The 20,106-nt window shown below is 34.2% G+C and overlaps 1 pseudogene; it reads left to right on the top strand.

Annotated features, from left to right (window-relative positions):
• Nucleotides 1-19,757, top strand: part of LOC123555719 (uncharacterized) — a 43,475-nt pseudogene extending 23,718 nt beyond the window's left edge.
• Nucleotides 19,758-20,106: the final 349 nt, after the last annotated feature.

The raw sequence follows: 20,106 nt of genomic DNA on the forward strand, positions 1-20,106 counted from the left end.
AACCTTCATTTTAGCTCAAGATCTGCGGAGTAAAAAAAATAATGCACCACATATGTAGCCCTTGCACAACATATGTATCCCATTCGGTTTTTCGCCAGTAAATATTTTCCTAGCAATGTGATCGTCAGATAGGTTTTCTTCTGGATGGGGTTTAGCATACGCCATATTACAGAATGTTTCAAGGACAAAATTTAAGCAGGCACAGGGTAATTACAACATATTTCCATCTGTTGATAAAATGTTGCTAATTTTCAGTCATACCGCTTCTCGGCGAATAAGTTTTTCTCCGTCATTTCAACAAGTACAGGTAAGGTAAATGCACTAGCACGTAATGTATACCCGGTTGCACTGCATCGCGAAATTTTGGCAAAACAATTTCATTTTCACAAAATTCACTCACAAATAAAGATCTCACCTGTTTATCTGTGAAATGTTTACCACATATGTACTACAGGAAGCACAACATCTGATTTTAGGCGGAGCCCATTTGGGAATACATATGTTGGTTCCCCCTCCGTGCTCTAGAGTGTTAACGAGAGGCCAATATTGTTACGCACTAGTATTTCAAATGAAGTAAAAAATTACGCCTTGAAGGAGTTCTTTATACTTGCAAGCATGTTTAACGCACTGTAGTCAAAGAAAGAACGTACTTGTGGTGTTGTTACAGGATCAAAATGTCCCGTGCTGAGGAGTCCAAACAATGGTGAAGTTAAAGTTGAAGGAGACAAGGCACACTTTTGATGTGACGAAGGGTTTATTTTAGAAGGTTCGCATACAGTGACATGTCAACAGGGTGGTAGGTGGGACGGTATAATACCTGTTTGTAAAAGTAAGTTCTCAACTACTAAACCATTAATGTTCCAAATGCTTGTGAAGCAGTTTCTAACTTAATTGACAATGTAACCGAAACTGTTCCAAATCTATTTATGATATTTTACTGTGCATTCGTTAATAAAGTTGTTTTTCAAAATTTAAGTCTCTCTCAAGCAGACAAACAGAACAACCTTATTCGCGATAAACTAAAACAAAATAAATACATAAATAAATGAAAAACAACAGTGCAAAAAACAAGAAAAGATCATCTCGTACGTCTCAAAATTATTGCTGTCATTCAATATATAATGGAAAACATTTATGATATACAATGACTAAAATATATACTATACAGTCAAACCTGGGCTAAAGACCATCTGAAAGAGAACCACTGCATAGATGTTTTTTTATCTAACATTTACATTATTAACTTAATAAAGACATCTATAGAAGACAACATTTTGTCATTGACCGCTTTAAATTGACTGATTATCCTAATTTACTAAATACCTATGTCTAATGATTATGAAAAAACGCATCATTTTATCTACTTTATTATACATTAATTAACAATTTAATGGTTATAAATACACTTGAGTCATATGATTATCCTCAGTCAAAAATACGACTTATACACAAAAGTTACGATACGTAGACTTCAAAATTGTTTAAACAGTTCTGAAGTATGCTTAGAACAATAATACTGCCAGTCAACATTGATATTCTACCAATTGCAACTTGTTCAGATTAATCAATGAAAATGAAATTTATTTACTGAATAATTGAATTTTAATTGATTTTTTCATTATGTTTTACGTTATTAATTTTTAGTATTATATACAATAAACCATATATGTTTATACCATCTTTTAACATTTTTATAAAAAATAAACAATAATAACCACATAATACACTTGTTTTGTTTTGATATTGTATGTTATTGTATTTTACATCCGGAATATAACTAATTACCTCTTTTGGTGGAGGAAGTCTAAATGGATCAAAGTACAAAGTACTATGAAGAAAACCCTTGGTTTGATCAAAGTATATTTTACCAATATAACATACCCAATGTGTTCCAGACCCAGCAGAGTCATCGAAATTGATTATTCCACATTCGACCTTTGATTCTTTTGTTTTGGTAGATTATTTCTGCTAAATACACCCCGAAAGTTTTTACTTTTTAATTGTTTTACCCATTGTTTAATTTCAAAGGTAGAAATTGGTTTGTTTATAAATTTTACTTTTTTTTGCAATAGGAATTCGTCTGTAAGGCCTTCGTCGAGAGTCAATTTGTATGCATTTACCACTTAACAAGGATGTAATCAAAGGTATCCCTAGACTAGCCGCAAGCATACCTAGAAACCCACCGTTTTGTTTTTGTTTTTGTGTTAATCTAATTACTCCTGATCCCCTTCATTCTTTTCTTTGATTAGGTGTAAGATATGGTGATATTATGTTTCTCTTATCATTAGCTAGCTACCAAAATCATACCATTTCCAAGTAACTTACAGACACCAGTACTGGCAAGACCAGAAAGAGCACCAACGCCTAACGGCCCTAATACTTTTGGAGCTATTTTTGCAGCTACCGGAAGTACTGTTCGACCTAACAAACCAGCCAAAGCTCCCAAAAATCCACCATTTTGACCTTGACCGGACATTTGTTATTTTGAAATTGTAATTTCCCATCTTATTCCTAATAGACTTTTCAATTTGATTAATCTGTGTTTTTGTTAAAAGTAAAGGGAAGTTTCCACGTAACTGTTCATGTTTTAATCTAAAAGTATGTGGAATCTTGTTGTTATAAGCTTGTGCTAATTTTTTTTTCTGTCCATCTGTTAAATTTACTTTATACATGTATTCAATATAATTTGATGCCGTTATATATTTTATATATATTTTATTTACACAATAACAAGTTCATTTCCCATAGTATTTATTTCAACTGTTTCTTCATACAATATAATTGCATAAACACGGATATTAGCTGTTGGCCGAACATTTAATTTAGTTGTTAATGTAATATGCTTAGGATCTTCTGTAATTCCTTCCTTTTTAAATTCTAAGTTAAAATGAACAAATCCAAACAAACTTTTAAAATTTGATAAATTTCAGAGACTTCCAGTAGTTTTATTAATTTGTTTATAAGAATAATTAAGAACATCATCATAAATTCTTGATATACTTGTATATTCCGTTTCAGGATAAAGAAACACCGTTACCAACTTCAAGATGGCAAGATTTCAGCTTGCAATCATTATCTGCTGCATTAGCTTTAAATGTATCTAATAAATGTGGATTATGTTCTTGTGAATTACTTTTATCAGGCCATTGTAAATAAACAAACACATATTCGGGATTTTGTACACCAGCTGTTTTTCTAAAAGTTATATTATTTTGCTGTGTATCTACAGATTGTGTTATCATTTCACGAAGATATTTCCAACTTGTTGCTTTCATATATCTTTCAGAAATTAAATTAAGTCCATATGGATTAAAAATTAAACGTGGAACCAATAAAATTAATCTAGTTACAATTACCCTACCTGCATCAGCAGCATTAGCTCTGTAAATTAATTCATCATCATTTGTTAATTGTAATGTTATTTGTATTTGGCTTGAGGTAACATGTTTTGTTCCAAACTTTGAAAAAATGAATAATTATTTAATGGAATTTTAGCATTTACCTCACTACCACCCTGGATTAATCCCTTTCTAGAAGCAAAACCTGGATTATATCCAGCTTAGTTTCTTTTACTTTCAGCAACAGCAGTAGTATCTAAATAAATAAATTCATTTGTTCCAGTTGTTTCTACATAATTCTTAGATAGTTCAACTAAATTTTATACATTTATTTCCTTACGTAAATTATTACAATCATAGACAATTTTTCCATTTTGTTTAATTATTAGCTGATCAATTATTGAAGCTGCATTATTAATTAGAGCAGTTTGATCATCGCCACCATAATTGTTACCATTAGCAAGTTTATTAACTTTAAAACTTACTTCAAAATAACCATTAAACCAATCAAAATATGAACTTCTATCATTAATTGTACTTTTTTGTTGTTTAACATTATTTCCCAAGACAGAAATTAGAGATGTATCTAATTGAATAGGGGTTAGTTCGTATCTTTCAAAATACTGCTTTGTTCTAAACATGTATATTATATATTATTTTATCTTTTATAAATTAATCTGTTAATACGTTTACGCTGAGCTGAAGTCCCAGATCCTGATAATATTTTGTTTATTCTTATATTAATATCCTCCTCATTATCATTATTATTTTCACTATTATTTTTTTCTTGTAATTTCTTGGCAATTAATTCACCAACAGCAGTTTTTTTTTAAACTTTTGATTTTTTTCTGTAATTTTATCAGCAGCTAAACTTCCGACTTCCGTTCCAATCTTTTTTGTTCCACTTCCAAGCGCGGATTTTCCTGCAGTTTCCAGAGCTTTTTTTTCCGGCACTCGCAATTGAAGATGCAACAGAAGATGAAAACAATTTTGTTAAAGTGTCAAAGATACCTGAACCTTGCATAATTTCTTCTCCGTTCCAAGGATCAACATAAATAAATATTCCTTTATTTTTATCATAAACTTTTTTGTACATTATATATTTATATTTCTTTTAAAATTAGTGTAAAACTTGTGTCAACTCCATTAAAATTAATTATTGTACCAAATACATCTGTAATATATATTCTAATTGAATTTATAACATTTTTATTAATTTCAGAATATCCGACTCTGTTTGGTACTTTTGTAAACGGATAAGCTCTTGTTAAATCTGCAGTACTTAAAGCATAGATAATATCACTAAAATTACCATGAACAAGTGAATTATCAATCACAATGAATGTAAATTGTATCCACAGAGTTAGTTATATTTGGTGTTGTAGTTCCCAATTCAGTATTTCTTAAAGGTTTTTTCTCAAATCCAAGCAATGTATGAAAATTTGACATTCTTAAATCCAACATAAATTTATCATAAATTGAAATTAATATTTTAAAACTACTTAAATCAAATTCCAAACTTATTGGAGCAATATTTGATTCGCCATTAAAATCATCATTGGCCATTAATGTTTCTCTGATATGATTATTGATGTCTCTATAACTGTAAGAACCATTTTGAAATATGATATCTTTCCAATCTTTATCATTATTATAACGAATTCTTTTATTATCGTATTCATCACTAATATTATGTCAAGAGTAAGTCATAGTGTTAATACTATCTAAACCAATAGCATAAGTTTTATTTTTATCTAAAATTAAGGAACGACTGAATCTGACTGTAAAATCGATTGGAATGTTTTTAATATTATCATTTTTAACAGCTTCAGAACTTAATACTATTTTTTGTTCCATTTAAATATTCAAGAAAAATATTTTTTATATAACATTTCATGTTCTTTTGGTAACAATTTATTTATTTTTAATAGTTCATCAATTATTCTAATACTTTCATTTTTTAGTTGTTCATTATTATTTCCAGCATCAATTGAACCAGAAATAAGCTCTTTCTCTTTACTTTTTTTTTTCTTTTTCTCTTAATTCTTTTATTTCTCTTTCTTCATTCCATATTTTTCCTAAAGTACAAGATAGTTTTATTGAAAAATCATTATCTACCTTTCTATTAACCATTTATATAATATACTTATAGAAAAATATCTTTAAAAAACGCACGTAAAGAAATAAATCCAGCAATCTAAATTTAATACAACTCTTCTTCTTTTCTATTTTTATATCCGTTAAGTTTAAATTCCTTCATATGCATTTCAAGAGGCATTGAATAGTCTTTTTCTTTCTGCATTTCTAACAGTATTGTAAAAATATCCTGAATAACTTTATTTGAATCTTCTTTATTTACTTTTCCAGGATCATTAGGGTCATGAACAGCTAAAGCTGCAATCCATGCTTTTGTTATAAGTTGTTTTATTTTGTGATGATGTAACTTTAAAATAGCTCTTTTGTCTTCAACTTTTAGTCTATTAATAAATATTGTAATTACTGATGGAACAGCGCCAGCAACTGCTACAAATATAGTAATAGCTGGAACAAGTGCTAATGCAGCTGAGCAACCAAAATACCTGCTGTAATTTGTAATCCTGTATTTACTCTTCCACAAAATTTATAACTTTTTCTATAAGCAGCAGCAAGTTTATTTAAGTGGTCTATTAATTGATCTATTGTTTCTATTCCATTAGAAATTAGATTTTTATTACTCATTTATATAGTATATTTTTTAAATTAAAGTTTTTTCCAATTCACTAAATGGTAGCCAGCTATTAAATTTTTAACTATAACCTTTCCATTTTACTAAAGCTTGTTTTTTCTTATAGTATCGTTAATAACTTTTTCTATTCTAAAAACCTCTTGTTTAGTAGGTAAAAGTTCTTGCTCATAAAATGAACCTTGAATTATTTCATTATTTAAATCTTTAAGGACGTATGCTAGAATTTGGTGCAAAAATTTTCCCAATAACAGAATTTCTTCAAACTTTGGATATTGAAGGACAATCATCTAAGAAACAAAAAAATGAAATAAAAATCATAGGTCACCGGTATCGAAAAAGAGTTATCTGCCCTTGAAAACCGCATTTCCCCAAAAAATGGCGTTTTCAAGGGCAGATAACTCTTTTTCGATACCGGTGACCTATGATTTTTATTGCATTTTTTTTCTTAGATGATTGTCCTTCAATATCCAAAGTTTAAAGAAATTCTGTTATTGGGAAAATTTTCGCCCATCTCATATACAGGGAATTCTAGCGTACGCCTTTAATAGTGTATGTTCTGGGAGTTGTGTTATTAATTCCATAAATTATAAATATTTCCTCTGTCCAGTTTGGTGTATATCCTTTTTCAAAATGTCGTTTAAGTTTGCTTAAACGAACTCGATCACCAATTTTAAACTTTGGTTTACTCTTTGATATCTTTAAATTACCATATAAATTAAAGTATATAGTACCTTAAATTAAGTTTTTACTGGCTTCAGTTGGTGTCATTTTCATACTAGAATGTTTTCTTTTGTTATATTTATCAACCATATCCTGCAAATTATCTAAATAAGTGTAAGTATTATTTGCTGTAAAATATTTCCACATTATTCTTTTTAAACTTCTATTAAATCTTTCAATTACTACAGCTTTTCCTTCATTAAATGTATGATACATATTAATCTTATCTTTATTCAAAAATGATTCAAACTTTTTTTTATAAAATTCTTTTCCTTCATCTACCCATAAATTTGTAGGTGTTCTACCGTCAGAAATTATTTTATCAAATGCTTCAGTAACATATTCTCCAGTTTTATTCTTTAATGGAGTAACCCAAGCGTATTTACTGAATATATCAATAACGGTTAACAAGTACTTTATACCTTTATTATATTTTGAAAAAGCTTGCATATCAACTAAATCAGCAGACCAAGTATCATCAATATCATTACCTATCACTCTTCGTTTCATAAATTTTCGTTTAATTGGTTTATGTAATTCTTCTGCTAATTTATCACTCCGTGTTATTTCGGGGCCCTTTTTGAGTAAGCTTTTAGCTTCCAAGGACTTACGTCCAAGTAAATACTCTATCCCCTTTTCCCGTTTTTTGACTAACGTCCAAGCCCAAGTTTGTATTTCGTTTTAATTGCTGGTTTTACAACTAAATGTTTTGCAATCTTTTCTCCAAATGTTTTTGATTTAGTGTTATTTAAGTTGGAAAGCATTTGCTTGTCGCATGTACCTTTTTTTACACCACTGTCCTAGCAAAAGTCATGGGTCTTGCATACTGCGTCCAGTTCATTAACAGGAGGCCCATTATCTAAAGGGTTTCCTGGCCCGCAATAGTTGTATTCTGGGAGTGTTAAACCTTTCTTAGGTAATAAAGGTAACATTGCTTTATGAATATCTAAATTACCCCCTGTACTTTTAACAAACTTTGATTTCATTCTTCCACAAGATGATCAGGTAGCCATTATCATTTTCTCCCGTTGTTTGCTGTAACATAATGAGGATTTATATTATCAGTAAGTTTTCTTTCTTTTAAACAATATATTTTATTCTGTAAACTCATTTATATTATATGTATTTAAATTTAATAAAACACTTATATTAAATCAACTGTAAAGCGTAAAGTGCAAACGTATCGGATTTAAATCAAACAAAACAGGGAAGTTTAAACGGGAGTGGCATTTACTATCATTCATGAAGTTAACCGATATGTTTACTTTGTAAACACACCGTGTGTCACTTCAATTACAATAACTGATATGAAGAATATGACGGTAGTAAAGGAAGTACCCGTATGCATTGGACTCGGATTCAGTCATGCGTGTGATTATGGTATAATCCTACGGTTGGATGACTTTAGTTGTTTGTATAACATGTTTTTTAAGATATTTTATAGTGTCGCACTAGTGTCATATTGGTGTCATTTTGGTGTCGCACTAGTGTCATATTGGTGTCATTTCGGTGTCGCATTGGTGTCGCACTGGTGTCATTTTGGTGTCGCATTGGTGTCATTTTGGTGTCGCACTGGTGTCATTTTGGTGTCGCACTTGTGTCGCAGGTGTCCATTGGTGTCGCACTGTTGTCGCATTGGTGTCGCACTGGTGTCATTTTGGTGTCGCAGGTGTCCATTGGTGTCGCACTGGTGTCGCATTGGTGTCGCACTGGTGTCATTTTGGTGTCGCATTGGTGTCATTTTGGTGTCGCACTGATGTCATTTTGGTGTCGCACTGGTGTCGCATTGGTGTCGCACTGTTGTCATACTTGTGTCGTAAAGCTTTATTTTTTTCATTTGGTTAAACCAGAGGTTTTCACAGTAAGTTGTTAAAACCTGTGGGTTTTTTAATTGGTCGGCATTGGTTGGTTTGGGTTAAAGGCGAGGGGTCAAATGAGGTCAGACAGCGCTAATAGCCTTATAATATACACTACTTAAACTTAATTTATCAAACTGTCAATAATATGTCTGATCAAAGTGCGACAAACTGCTATTGTAGTTGAAATTTACCTTTCGGCTTTTTCAGCCGTCAAATTAAGACGCGGTAAAAGCGGACTTGACATCGTGTTATTAGTCGACATATCGTCCAGTATAGGTGACACATCTTTGGCGTATGCAAAGAAGTTCATGAAACTTCTTGTTGACATATATGGAGTCTCGGACAAAGCGACAGGAGGTAAATTCAAATTAGTCAGCTTTTTCATTAATATCAATGTATAAGGGTTTTTCTGTCAGCTGCTTAGATATTTAACCTCTCGAGATAACGCCATCGTGGCTAAAAACTGCTGTGCAATTAAACTTTAAATAGTCGTTTATCTAACCACAATGTACAAATGTCTTTTTCTCCAATATCAAAGAAGTTTTTGTAATGTTTTCTTTTAGGTTTAGCGATGTTTTCAAGCTTTTTCTGCTGAAGGACAATCCCATGTTCCCCTCAATTTACCGTATTATAAACTTTCCTCATGGGTACACGGGTAGAACCCACGACATTCTGTAAGCCAGTCGAATGACTTCCTCACACGAAGAATTCTACATTCCAAGCTCTTTCTAGTTTTGTTTACATTACATATATTTAACATAAGGTGACTTCCACTAACCCATCATAGTTGCACGAAAAGCAAAATAAAACAAAATGTTAATGTTTTCTTCAGGCAAGAACGGCACACGGTTTGCCTTGGTGACGTTCAGTAATAATGCCGATATTAAATTCAACTTGGATGATACAAAAGCAAGATCAAAAGAGGCGGTTAAGGCATTAATTGACGCAATTCAGGTATAAACTTAAACTTTTAAAATACACACTTTTCACGGAGTGCACTCGTTCTAATGCAGTGTGCATTTACGCGAGATTTGTATTACTGTTAATACATCAACTATTCAAAACATGTACGAATGGTGTTTAAAAGTTGCTAAATCCTCGCTTAGTTTTGCCTGTCATAATATTTCGTTTTCATTTATTTTGCTAAACATATTTCTCGCTTTTTACTTTGCATGAAAGATAGCTGTCAGTAACTATAGGAGACAAAAATAACAAAGAATCAGAAAATTCAAATAACCAGGAAGTATAACTGATTGTCAAATTTTTGCCTCGTGTTTTGCGGAAATTAGGTTTTGCCTAGGTTTCTAGTCACCAGAGCGTTTTACTTCGTATTGTCCGGTCTGACATGCGTCAGGCTCAGTGAGGTTCGGTACATGTACGTCTAATTATGTGTATCATGCCATGATTCGTTATGTTTTACGGCGAGTCCCTACGTTTCACTTTACGGGTTGAAACGAGTTCAACCGGAAAAATGTAGCTACACGTAGTAACACAAAGTGATAACAAGCAGCACACACACACACGCACAACCCCCCCCCCCCCCCCCCCCCCCCCCCATGCCCCACACACAAATAAACTAGCAAAACGTAGAATAAGGCGTAGCTAGACGTCGTAAAGACGTATCAAAGCTCACACGATTCGCATTAGTACGCAGGCTGCAACTAGGTTCAAGTACGTTTCTGTACGTTTTAAATACGTTTTACTACTTTTTAGTACGTTTCAGCAAGCCTGCATTTAAGTAGGTATATACTACGCATATCGAAACCTCGCGTTTGTTTTGAACAGTCCAAATAAACAGTATCATACACGTTTTTCTACGTATATTGCCAGTTTACTACATTTAGAAACTTATTAATACCTAGACCGTTTTTAAAATACCTGACGTATGCCTACATTACCGTTTGTCTTCGGTGATAAGTAACTACAAATTCTCTTACTCCTTTCCATTTCAGAATACAAGAGGTGGAACAGACTTAAGGAGGGCATTGCTGACAGTTTCTGGTAGAATCTTCGTGGCAAAAATACTGTTCGCTGTAGACAAGTCGCGCCTGAGGTACGCGACACGTGCTGTGTTTCTAATAACGGACGGTGAGGTTACAAGCACTTTGGCAGCTAACAGGATTGAGAGATCTAAGTCAATAGCGGACAATCTGAAGATTGGTAATTAAAATATATTTGCCATCGTATTAAATAGAACCATTTCGTAAACGTTCGCAACACTCTGGAAAAAAATAAATGAGCCGTGCCATGAGAAAATCAACATAGTGGCTTTGCGACCAGCATGGATCCAGACCAGCCTGCACATCCACGCAGACTGGTCAGGATCCATGCTGTTCGCTTTCAAAGCCTATTGGAATTAGAGATACTGTTAGCGAACAGCATGGATCCTGACCAGATTGCGCCAAAGGTGATTTATTGCGCCTATATTACTTCCCTTTATGCATTCAGTAATCGTTACATTACTTTCCCCTCCGAGAAATTTCGTCCCGAGATTTGGCCTAGGAAATGCATGGGTAAGGCAACTCCAGTCCGGCAGTTGACTTCATCCTACCGCTGCCACCATTTGTAACGTTTAAGTGCCATGTACTGGGCATCCACACGGACAGACACACACAAATCCCGCCGGTGAAAAGCTAGCTCATCACCAAAGGTGATTTATTGCGCCTATATACTGTCATTTTACTCCAATGACAATTGACAGGTTTACAGATTTGCATATTAATGGAATTACTTCCCTTTATGCATTCAGTTATCGCTACAAAATAAGTCATCACGGCAAGCCAAATGAGTAAGGCTAGATAAACCCAATACATTGTTTTGGATCATACCAAACTGCAGAAAAGAACAGTATTTCCCTTTCGCATTTATAACTATGCTGTTGGTGTTGGTGATACATATTATTGTGTTGCAGCTTTATTGATGCAAATACATTTTAGTATGATAAAATTAAAGCAATTTGCACGAAAGAAAAAACAAAATTGTAACTTGCGGTTAAATTATTCCTATGTGGGTATAATTCGGTTTTCATTCGTATTTTAAATTATTATTGGAAAATGTAGTTCATATTTATTTTAAGGTTCGTGTAAAGTTTATTAAAACTGCCCCTCTGGTGACTTTTTGTTTTATGTTTTTAGGCCTCGGTGGTTTTTGGTTTTAATAAAATGTCTACCAAATTGTTCAGAATAAGTAGAAATGTCTTTCAGGAGAACGGATGCTGTTCTGTTTGGAATATATTTTTTTTTCTTACACCACTACATGTACTCTACTTCTGTTATTTTAGAAAATATCAAACTTTACTTTCAAGAATATTTTGACATTATGTATTTGATTATTGTGTGCCTAACATATTTCTCCTGGTACTCCCATTGTTGAAATTGAATAAATCATGTAATTTCATAACATTACGAAAACTGCAATGTGAAAGTGAAAGTAGAGCTGTCAATATGACAAAATACTGTTATGTTTAAGAAAATGTACAAGTTAACCATATTTCATTACTGGGAGTACCTAAATGAATATGTTACGCACACAAGCAATACAAAGTTAAAGAAAAAATACTTTCGAAAAAGAAGTTATTATTAAAAATATTTTTCGACAAAATAGAACATTTATAGTCGAAGTACATGAAATAATACACAAAATACATATTCCAAAAGATGCTTACCTTTGTAGAAGAGAATTCCTACTTCCCCTGAACAATATAGAATATCTATTATAAAAGGTAATGGTCTATGAGAAATAAATTTCCAAAATTAAAATACATCTTAGGGGTGGTCTTCAAACACTTGATGAACCTTAAAATGTCAATGCGATTAACATATTTTTTTAGGTTGAAATTGCGAAGCGGTTAAGACCTATAATTACCGTATTCTGAAGCTTGCAAGAATATCATACTGACAGTTTTCATTTATCTGTAGCTGATGGTTTTGAGATATTTGCTATCGGCGTTGGACTAAACATTGACAAATCTGTTTTGTCGGAAATAGCCTCAACACCGCGCATTGAGCACGTATTTCTTTTGGAGCAATTGGAGGACCTTGAGAAAGTTGGAGATATCATCGCAGAAAGAAATATTGGTACGTAGGCCTGGACAGATGTAGACAAGGTTTTTGTCCAAAAAGTTGATATATTTCACAATTGGCTGAGATCAGAAACCTGCAGTGAAATGAATTTAAGTGAAACGATTCATTCGTATGTAAATGAATAGGAAATCCCAGAACTTTAAATGCAACTGTCCAATTCTGTTGTAAATTACGGTAATTTAGGACAGAAAAAAAAATTTAAAATTCTAATTTCGACTACATTTGTTGTTGTTATAAAACTCATCAGTGTAAACACAACATTTCCAAGCAAACACTTCGAGAGAAAATCTAAACTTTCTCATGAGCAAGTATTTTACATAGGGAGATTTTTATCATATAATTGACGATTTCAAAGACATCTTAAATTTCAAAGATATCCTACCACCCGGAATACAATTTAAATGGTGAAGGAAAATAAAGAAAATTGCTTATCGATTTTAACTCAGTATAAATTTAACGTAGTGGACCCGTATTGATAAGAAAACAAATTTTGTCCAATTCCGCGTTCTCCATTTCGGCATTTTCCGGATTATATGATTATGGCCAAAGGATGCCGAAATAGTATACGAAGAAAACACGATCTCACGGAAAATGCCGAGTGTCATTACTGGTCCGTTAACTTAATAGAAACAATCTCAAACTTATCAATATTGAAATTATGAACCTATTTTAAAACAGACTATGGGCAGTGTGGCATCTCCGGCAAAACTGAGATACCCCAGGGATCGCGAAAAGCGGCAAAGGTACGTGCAATACTTTCAAACAATGAACAGTTCTTGCAACGGGTATTGCATGAATTGATCTAAACGAAAAGTAATACAGAAAATCAAAGCTTGGAAGTTAGACTCAGCATCACTTAGAGCTGCCAATGCTTGATCAGTAAAAGTTTGTCGCAAGTACGGGTATTCCATTTCAACCATTATTACTTCGTAGCTTGCAAACTGCATTAAACTGGTCATGAATGTATACCAGAATATAATCTATTTCCTACATTCAAACATATGCTAAAGACCTCCACGAATAAAGACCGCTATACGAAACCTGCGTACAATGGCCACTAGCTTATTTTCCCGCTTACCCATGTGTTGAAAGATCACATGTCAACAAAAAAAAACAGTTTTGTTGCCATGAGATCTTCATCCACTGTTATTTCTGGTAGCCTAATAGATATTCAAATAAGGGCAGAAATTGGGCAATCAGTGGTCACACAGCAGAGCTACGTACGATAAAAATGATCATGAATACTGGATATGGTTAAGACAGATGAAACAATACTTAGAATGATTTCAAACTCGAGTGTAATCCTAAAACTCAGTATTTCAAAATCACATGTACACTTAAAATGATATGCTACAGGTATAACAAGAATGCAGCTCTGCTAGTGATGACAGTCAGTATTTGTGAACGCCATAGAGACGATGTAATCTGCAAATTTAGTTGGATTACATTGCATGACTCGTAAAGAAAGATTATATAGCTTCGGTTTCCGAGAAGAGATTTACATGATGTAACCTTGCATACCCATGTCCAGCTGCATTGATGTTTACTTATTTGCTCTTTGTGAACTTGTGAAATGCCTTTGCTTTGTAAATAAAGTAGACTTAAAACATGCTAGTCAAGTCGGTGTGAGAAAATTGTCATAGAACATGTGCCACGTTTTAGAATGTATTAATAATAGAGAGTTTGAGATTTCAACCTTCGCCTTCCCCTTCAACGTCTCTTGCGAAGTTAACGTATGAAGTTGAAGTTCGATTAAAATTCCTTGAGATTTCAAACTTTAGATTGAACCTAACTTGTTTTAATCCGCCCATTCAATTTATCCGTAATTATGATCTTTTTTTTCGTGCATTTTGATACCAATTGTCCGAAAGGGCAGGAATTTTACAAGAGGTTTTAAAAATGAAAAAAATGAAAATTAAATAAAAAAAAACATTTCAATTAATATAATCATCGCATGGATATTAGAGCGATAATAATAATAAAAAAAAATAAATAAATAGATAAATAAAATAAAAAGATAAAACAATGTGAACAATGTAAAAACTCGTTAGTGTTGCTCCAAACATTTAGGTTTTATATAAAATTATGTCAGTATAGTCAGTATACAATGCACGATTGTAAATCATACATGAGAGGAAATAAAAATGATAATTACATACCTAAAATTATTTTCCATTGGGTTTCAATGGACCGTGATCGTGCAATATTTTTCCATATCATGACGTTGAACGCTTTCATATCGGACTAGTCCCAATCCGTGACTCTAGTTACCTCCCCTGACGTTCTGTCCATTGCGGATCTCGTTTCTTTAGATTTTTGTTGCTATTGTGTGCTTGTTTAATTTGTAATTTATGCAACATTTTGTTTACTTTTACACTTTGATTAATCTGACCTATTAGATACTGGCACGCAGTAATTTATCAGACTGAAATGAAATGAAAGTTATAATTACGTCATGAGTTGGACTAATATAGGACGTGGAATGTTTTCTTAACGTTGTAATGGAAAGAATCGCGTGATGTCCATGGCGTCCACGCGCACGTTGCGACAACAAGTTGACGTCATTTTCGCGGAAAATATTAATGCGCGTCAGTTTGATTTGTTTATTGCGTTTTCGGAGAATATTTTTCCGTATTTTTTCCTGTCTTTCGTGACAGAACGATAATTTAGATATAAATTAATCATTTGATAGTGGATATGTAATAAAAAGGTTATCAGCTTTGTATGTGGATATATGCACGCGTTCTTTCGCGGACAATTACCGATGCAGAACTCGTGCATATATCCACAAACAAAGTTAATAACCTATAATGATCATATTAACGTGATAATGACACTCTGTATGACTCTGTTTAATGCCAAACTCTCAGACAGCACAATATGATTTTAATATACTATTTTATAAGTAAAGCATCTGCGGATCCAGGAATTTTGGTTAGAGGGACACCAACATTAAAGAGGGGGTCACCCATTTCAGAGGAGGAGGGAGGTGGGGGGGGGGGGGGGGGGTAGGATCACGCCGAGTTTCAAGACCGACTTTCTTTGTAAAATGTAAGAATCAAAGGGGGAATTAACCCACAATGTCCCTCTGCCAGGCTCTGGTTCCGTGCATTTAAAGAATGGATTTATCCCATACGGCTAACAGGAAACGTCTCTCATCATGATATCATAGATCTGAAATTGTCTGATACTTCAGAAGAATTTTCCGTCTTACTAGTACCATTTTATGTTTATAATTAAAACGCAATTGTCGTATTAAGTGTCCGAAAATAAAATGTTCTACCAAATGATAATCACACGTAATTATTTATTTTTCATGTAAAATGACTGTCATGCCATGTGCCTCCATCCAGATTTCAGTCTTTGATGCCGAGTATGTGGACAGAGCAGATGTAAAAAGAATGAAGTTTCGACTTTCGTGATATCACATCTTCGGACGTTCAAAACTTCACTTCATACGACAAAAAGGCCCATCTGGTATAATCGATACCGCCTGGGGACACAAATATGCCGTAGAAGTTAAAGTTTGAACAAAATCTCAAAGTTTCTCAAAATCAGTTGATAACTTCATACTTCCAGGTTCAATTCAATGTATTTAGTTAAAATCATTAGCCATACAAAACTTCATTATTCTTATACCTATTGATAGTGTTTCGCATCAAATTTAGTCTAATTATATATATGAATAATCAAATAACTTAATAAGCAGAAATCCTGAAACTAAGCTTTTTATTTCGCACAGTAATAAAGAGAAGTTTTAGGCTTACGTGATATTACATGGAAAACTTTAGTAGCAACGTGTGATATAAATAAAATACACGCGTATCGGTGACGTTTTACCCAAAATATATATGAGAGACGTTGAAGGGGAAGGCGAAGTTTGAAATCTCAAACTCTCTAATATCTTTAACATACACTACGTCAACTAATTCATTTGAGAAATTTAAAATGTTTTGAATTACTAGGGAGCCTGGCCCTGGCTTGGATGGCTGAGCGTTATAAGCGACGGTATGTTGCCAAGAACTTGTGGTGGAGCTATAGTTTGCGATAGCAGCAGCAAGCTGTGTTTCTACGGTGGAAGACAACTTAGTTATTCCGTTTAATGCGTCACAGGTAATTACGACATTAATATAAATATACCTTACATTTGATTCGAACTGTTGGTTACATCATTTTGCACATGTGTACATTTTGTATTCAAGACGTTTTGCAAATAATTTATGACTTGACACAGCCGAGATGATTCAGTAAGCACGCAAATAGTGGTTTCTTTTAACAAGCTAATATCTAAGCTAGACCACGTGTACTCATTTCATTAAAGTCGTAGATGGTTGCTTTTTGCTGCGTATCTATGAAGGACTGTCAAATAGGGAATAGTAAGTTTTTGCTAGTAACTACCAATAAAATTAAATCGTTACTGAAAGTCGTGCGTGAACTGCACCCATCTGGCTCTAAAGTAGTTGCAGTTAAGACTTTAAACTTTTCCCGTGTAAATAGACTTCTTAACTAGAGCTGTTTTTAAGAAAAGCGCATGTCTCCCACAACTGCCTAATCATCTAAATAGTAAGTCAGATTTTATATATCGTTTACTCACTACAAGCATACCTTTTAAGAGTAAAAAAGCTGATTTTCGGTAATTCAAGTGCCACAATTTCGAAGTGCCTAGGTCGATTTGGCTAGTTATCGAACTTGGCCGATGACTTATGGTCAAACACATTTCGTTTAAGTTTGGTGAAGATCGGATAAGAAATGTTCGACTAAGAGCGTGGACAGGAGTAAAAAGTCCGATTTTGGTAATTCAAGGGCCATAACTCCAAAATGTCTAGGCCGATTTAGCTCATTATCGAAGTTGCCGTACTAGAGCGCATGCACATTTATCAAGTCAAAAGGACTCCTATACTTCTTAGAGCGCATGCACATTCCTGGAGCCAAGTTATATAAACGACGGTGTCTACTTGTAGCAGTGAGCACAATGCCCAACTTTATAGTGCTGCCTAACTAGAATATCACGCCGTAGACACGTGACATGATACCCCACCCAGTCACATTATACTGACACCGTGCTGACCAGTCCTAGCACTACCCTCATAATGCTGAAAGCCAAGCGAGGAAGCTGCTAGTACCATTTTTACGTCTATGGTATGACGCGGCCGGGGTCCACGTGGTGGGAGAAATAATAAATACTGCCTGCAAATAAAGACAACAATCGGGCTCCCTAAAGATGGACTTTATGGACAAGTTTGACCGTATTTCATTAATATCAGAGAGGTTTGTGTTCCAGCTATCAATAAATCAATGTTTCTATTATAGATCAACATCTATCTGAAAGACTATAATATATACATGACGGCCGAGGAGGAGATTTTGCTAGTGGTAAAGAACGTTTTAATCCATGACAATTATACCGGAAAAGAAATCGAGCCTCTTGGTATCCGGGAAAATGATATAGCTTTGCTTGATCTAGGCGAATTTGAGACAGAGAGACCGGTATTCAACAAATTCCTTCGTCCAATCTGTTTTCCTACGGGTTAGTAGTCAAGTATTAAAAAGAATTTGTGGAATGCAGGATGACCCCAGGTCTATTCATAATTTACTTAAGGTCGCCTGTGAAGGAAGTTCTACAACTTATATTAATCATTCTCGACACCTCATTCCTGATGGAATCCATCGCCACGAGGGTATGAATGAAGAGGCCAGTTTCTCTTTTAAAGCTGAGCACCAAGCAAGGGAGCTACCGGTACCATTTTTCACGTCTTTGGTATGACGCGGCCGGGGATCGAACCCACGACCGAACTCGAAGCGGACGCGCTACCACTAGGGTGTCGAGGCTAGTATATCCCAGGTTCCCCTATGTAAATTATTTTACCGAGGGCGGACACCCGTGTAGAACCACTGGCCTCCCGTAAGCCATCTAAACAGTTTCCCACATGAAGAATTCAACGCCCGGCGTGAGGGTCGAATAAACATCGATGAGGGGCAAGTGATTTGAAGTCAGCGACGTTAACCACTCGGCCACGGAGGCCCCTGCAAGTTTTTTATATATATAATGTGACAAATATTATAGAGTACACTGGCGGCTTTGAAAAACGATACCTCTAAAACAAAACAGCATCAAGAAGAAATGATTCAACCGGAGCAACTGACAGGATTTCGCAGTAAATTGGATATTACCCGAATCATTTTGATTTGAAATGAGTATTGGCTAAACTGCATAGGATAGTTCAAAACCCGTTACCCAATGATTTTTACATTAATTGGGTATCCGTGCATTTCAGCTAATTATTCCAGTTTTTCAGTAATCACACTTGTCAATTCTCTTACCATTTTTGTATTAACCCATTCGCCGGAACGCGCACATTTCGTCGACATTTCTATTGCAAGTATACACTTTGTACAACTCGATATAGTGTCATTCAAAATACTTTTTACATTGAATTTCAAAACCGACGCCAACTATTTCTATGAAAGTAGTTAGTCATAAATTTTTGCTTTAAATATACGCACGTATCGGGATGAGACTTGGGTATTTTGGTCCTACACATCAGTTCAAATATGCATTTGAAGAAAATTCTATTGCGTATTTTGCAAATTAAATTAGGTATTTACGCAAAAAAAACCCAAAAAATACGCAGTTGATCTGTTGCTTTGAATTCAACGTTATTGTTTTGCAACTTATACATTCAATGTGAAATAAAAAAAAAGAAAAATAATGGAAGACCGATACAGGTAAAGTAACGGTTTTAAATAGAGCATTTTGTATGCACTTTCAGGCGATACATCTCTTGGAATAGCCAAAGTACATCTACAGGCCATGATATCGTTCCCACAGTCGTATGGTGCATATACTGCAGGGTGGGGTCACGCTCCAGATATAGCGGAAAACATGGACAAACTGTTTTCCGAAATGAGACAAAATCGAAGGCCAGTTCTGCAACGAAAGGCATGCAGAGAGCGCTATCCTGACCTTGACCGTGACAGATTTTTCTGTGTTGGCGATGAATTTCAAGAAAGGTATTAGATCTACTTATAGCTTATGGGTGTTTTGCTTTACAACATTCTTAAGGTGCAATAGTAATCAGCGGTGACCCCGTAATTACGTACATTGAGGTAAACATTCATACCAAATATAAATAAGATTGGTCCATGCAGCCACGTCAAGGTTACGGTCCGGACAATATCGAAGGACGCACAGTCGTACATACACCGACCCGCCAAATGCGACGACTATATCGACCTCACCTCAAGCGGACTCTAAATGCACTATTATATTGCTTTGTTGTAATAAATTTTAGCGATGAGGTTGGGAACCTCCATGACCGAGTAAATATATATATTATATATATTTACCTACCGGCTTCTTTGTTCCGATGAGGTCTATAAAC

Source organism: Mercenaria mercenaria, chromosome 15 (assembly GCF_021730395.1).
Source record: "Mercenaria mercenaria strain notata chromosome 15, MADL_Memer_1, whole genome shotgun sequence".
NCBI classification, from domain to species: Eukaryota; Metazoa; Mollusca; class Bivalvia; order Venerida; family Veneridae; genus Mercenaria; species Mercenaria mercenaria.